The sequence below is a fragment of the Mesoplodon mirus genome, assembly GCF_964341445.2.
Source record: "Mesoplodon mirus genome assembly, contig: SUPER_3_unloc_3, whole genome shotgun sequence".
NCBI classification, from domain to species: Eukaryota; Metazoa; Chordata; class Mammalia; order Artiodactyla; family Ziphiidae; genus Mesoplodon; species Mesoplodon mirus.
Window position 1 is genome coordinate 550,180 of NW_028295748.1, and position 4,847 is coordinate 555,026.

Consider the following 4,847-nt stretch of genomic DNA (forward strand, 5'->3'; position numbering starts at 1 on the left):
ACTGTCACCATTAGCACTGTCACCACGAGGACTGCCACCTTGGGCACTGCTATTATGAGCACTGTCACCATGAGAACTGCCACCATGGGTATTTTCAACATGAGTACTGTCACCATGGGTATTGTCACCATTTGCACTGTCACCATGAGCACTATTACCGTGAGCTCTATCACAGTGAGCACTCTCACTGTGGTCACTGTCACCATGAGCACTGTCGCCATGGGTACTGGCACAATGCGGCCTGGCACCATGAGCCCTGTCACCATGGGCACTATCAGTGTGAGCACTCTCACCATGGTCACTGTCACCATGGGCACTGTTACCATGAGCACTGTCACCATAGGCAATGGCGCCGTGGGAACTTTCACCATGGGCACTGTCATCATGGGCAGTGTCACCATGGGCACTGTCACCATGGGCATTGCCACTATGGGCAGTATCACTGTAAGCACGGTCACCATGGGTACTGCAACCATGAGAACTGTCACCGTGAGTACTGCCTGCCTGGGATGTCACCGTGTGCAGTGTCACCATGAGAACTGTCAACATGGGCACTTTCACCATTTTTCACTGCCAACCTGTGCCTTGTCCCCATGGGAACTATTACCATGAGAACTGTCACCATGAGTACTGTCATCATTGGCACTGTCACCAAGGGCACGGCCACCATGTGCACAGTTACCAAGGTCACTATCACCGTGAGCACTGTCACCATGGGAACTACCAACATGGGCAATGTCATCATGAGCACTTTCACAATGAGAACTGCAACCATGGGCACTATCAATGGGCGGACTCTCACCATGGGCACTATCACCATGGGCACTGTCACCGTGAGCACCGTCACTGTTGGCACTGTCACCATGAGCACTATTACTGTGAGCACTAGCACCGTGAGCACTCTTACCATGGTCAATGTCACCATGGGCACTGTCACTATTGGTACTGGCACAATGCAGACTGTCACAGTGTGATCTGTCACCATAGCCACTATCACCATGAGCACTCTCACCGTGGTCACTGTTACCATGGGTACTGTCACTGTGAGCACTGTTACCATAGGCAATGGCTCCGTGGGCACTGACTCCATGGGCACTGTCATCATGGGCATTGTCACCATGGGCAGTGTCACCATGGGCACTGTTAACATGGGCACTATCACCATGAGCCCTGTCACCACGGGTACAGGTACCATGAGCAGTGTCAGCATCGGTTGTGACCGTGTGCATTGTCACAATGAGAACTGTCAGCATGGGAACTGTCACCATTTTTCACTGCCACCATGTGGACTACCACCATGTGCACTGTCACCATGGGCACTATCACCGTGAGCACTGTCACCATGAATACTGTCATCATGGGCACTGTCACCAAGGGCACAGCCACCATGTGCACTGTTAACATGGTCACTATCACCATGAGCACTGTCACCATGGGAACTACCAACATGGGCACTGTCATCATGAGCACTTTCACAATGGGAACTGCCACCATGGGCACTATTAACACGAGCACACTCACCATGGGCACTATCCCCAAGGGCACTGTCAGTTTCAGCACTATCACCATGGGTACTGCAACCATGACCACTGTCACCATAAGCACTGTCCCCATTCTCTATATCACCATGTGCACTGTCACCATGGGCACTATCACCTTGAGAACTGTCAGCCTGGGCACTGTCACCATGGGTATTGTGACTTTGGGCACTGTCACCATGAGCACTGTCACCTTGGGCACTGGCACAATGTGGACTGTCACCATGAGCACTGTCATCATGGGCAGTATCACCATTAGAAGTGTCACCGTGGTCACTGTCACCATGGCCACTCTCACCGTGAGCACTATCACCGTGAGTGTTGTGACCATGGGCACTTTCACCATGGGAAGTGTCCCCATGGACAATTTCACTGTTAGGACTGTCACCGTGGACACTATAATTATGGACACTGTCACCGTGGGCTCTGTCATCATGGGCACTTTCACCATGAGCACTGCCACTCTGACCACTCTCATCATAAGAACTGTCACCATGGGCACTTTCACGATGGGCACTTCCAACATTGGCACTATCACCATGAGCACTGTCAACAAGAGAACTGTCGTGGTGGGCAATGTCACCATGCGCAATGTCACCACAAGGACTATCACATTAAGCAATGTCCCCATGGGCACTGTCGCCATTTTGCACTGCCACCGTGTGCACTATCACCTTAGGCACTGTCACCATGAGCACTTGATCACTGAGTACTGTCACCATGGGTAATATCACCATGGGCACTGTCACCGTGAGAACTATCACCGTGAGCAATGCCATGATGGGCACTGGCGCCGTGGGTCTTTTCACTATTAGCACTGAAACAATGTGCACTATCACTGTGAGAAATCTCACCGTGCTAACTGTCCCCATGGGCACTGTCGCAGAGAGAAAAGTCATCATGGGCACTGTCACAGTCAGTATTCTCACCATGGGCACTCTCATTGTGGGCAATGTCTCCGTGAGCACTATTACCATGAACACTGCTACCGTGAACACTCTCATGATAAGAACTGTCACCATGGGCACAGACACCATGGGCACTCTCACGGTGTGCACTGTCACCAGGGGCACTGTCACAATGGGCACTGTCACCATGAGCACTGGAACCATGGGCACTCTCACCATGGGCACTATCACCATGAGCAATGTCATCATGGGCACTCTCACTATTTTGCACTGCCACCAGATGCACCATGACCATGTGCACTGTCACCATGGGCAGGGTCACCATCGGGAGTCTCACCATGGGTACTGCCACCATGAGCACTGTCACCAAGAGCACTGTCACCACGAGCACTGCCACCATGAGCAGTGTCACAAGAACTGTCAGTATGAGAACTGCCACCATGGGCACTTTCACCATGATTACTATCACCTGGGTATTGTCACCTTTGGCACTGTCAACGTGCGTACTATCACCGTGAGAACTATCACCATGAGCACTGTCACCACGGCACAGCCTTAATGCGGACTGTCATCATGAACACTGTCACCATGGGCACTACCACGGTGAGAACAGTCACCGTGGTCACTGTCACCATGGGCACTGTCACCATGAGCACTGTCACTAAGAGCATAATCACCATAGGCACTGTCACCGTGAGAAGAGTCACCATGGGCACTGTCAACATGGAGACTATCACCTTGAGCACAGTCACCAAGAGCACTGTCACCATGAGAAATATCAATAGGATCACTTTCACCATGAGAACTGTCACCACGGGGACTCTCACCATTGGCACTCCCTCCGAGGGGTTGTCATGATGAGCACTATCACCATGGTCAGTGTCTCCATGGGCAGTGTCACCGTGAGCACTCTCACTATTGGCACTATCACCATCGGCATGGTCACTGTGAGCACTGTCACAATGGGCATTGTCACAATGGGTGCTGTCACCATGGGCAGAGTCACCGTTAGCACTCTCACCATGGGCACTGTGATCTTGGGCACTGTCACCATGGGCTCTGCCACCGTTGGCACTGTCACAATGGGAAGTATCACCATGGGCTTTGTCACCGTGGGCAATGTCACCCTGGGCACGGCCACCATGATATCTATCACCATAGGCACTGTCACCATGGGCACTGTCACCATGAGCACGGTCACCATGAGCACTGCCACAATGAGCACTGTCACTTATGGCACTGTCCTCATGAGAAGTGTCACCATGATCACTGTCACCATGGACAGGACACGCTGGGTATTGTCACCATGGGCACTGTCTATGAGCAGTCTCACCATGGGAATTGTCACCTTAGGTACTGTCATCATGGGCACTGTCTCCGTGAACACTTTTACCATCAGCTCTGTTACCCTGGGTATTGTCACCATGGGAACTATCACCGTGACAGTTGTGAACATGGGCACTCTCACCATGAGCAATGTCACCATGAATAATGTCACCCTGTGTATTGTCACCATGGGCACTGTCACCGTGAGCACTACACCATGAGAATTGTGACAATGGGCACTGTCCCCATGGTCACATTCACGATAGGAACTAACGCCGTGAACACTGTCACCATGAGCAATGTCACTGTGTGCAGTTTCACCATACACACTATCACCGTAAGCAATGTCACCATGAGCAATATCACCATGGGCACTGTCACCATTTTGCACTGCCACCATGTGCAGTGTCACCATGGGCAGTTTCACTATGAGAACTGTCACCATGGGTAATAGCACCATGGGCACTGTCACCGTGAACACTGTCACTATGTGAATTTACACCATAGGCCCTGTCACAGTGAGAATTGTCACCATCGGCACTGTCAACATGGAGACTATAACCTTGAGCACTGTCACCATGAGCACAGACACCATGGTCACATTCAATGTAAGACCTGTCACCACGGGGACTATCAACTTTGGCACTGTCACCGTGGGGTTGTCACCACCAGCACTATCACCATGGGCGATGTCTCCTTGGGCAGTTTCACCATGAGCACTGTCACTAATGGCACTCTCAACATCGGCACTGTCACAGTGAGCACTGTCACCATGAGCCTTGTCACACTGGGTGCTGTCACCATGGGCACTGTCACCGTGGGCACTGTCACAATGGGAAGTATCACCCTGGGCTTTGTCAGCCTTGGCACTGTCCCCGTGGGCACTGACACCATGACATCTATCACCATAAACACTGTAAACATGGGCACTGTCACCATGAGCACGGACACCATGAGCACTGCCACAATGAGCACTGTTATTTATGGCACTGCCAACATGAGCACTGTCACCATGAGCACTGTCACCATGGGCATGACACCATGGGCACTGTCACTGTGAGCACTACACCATGAG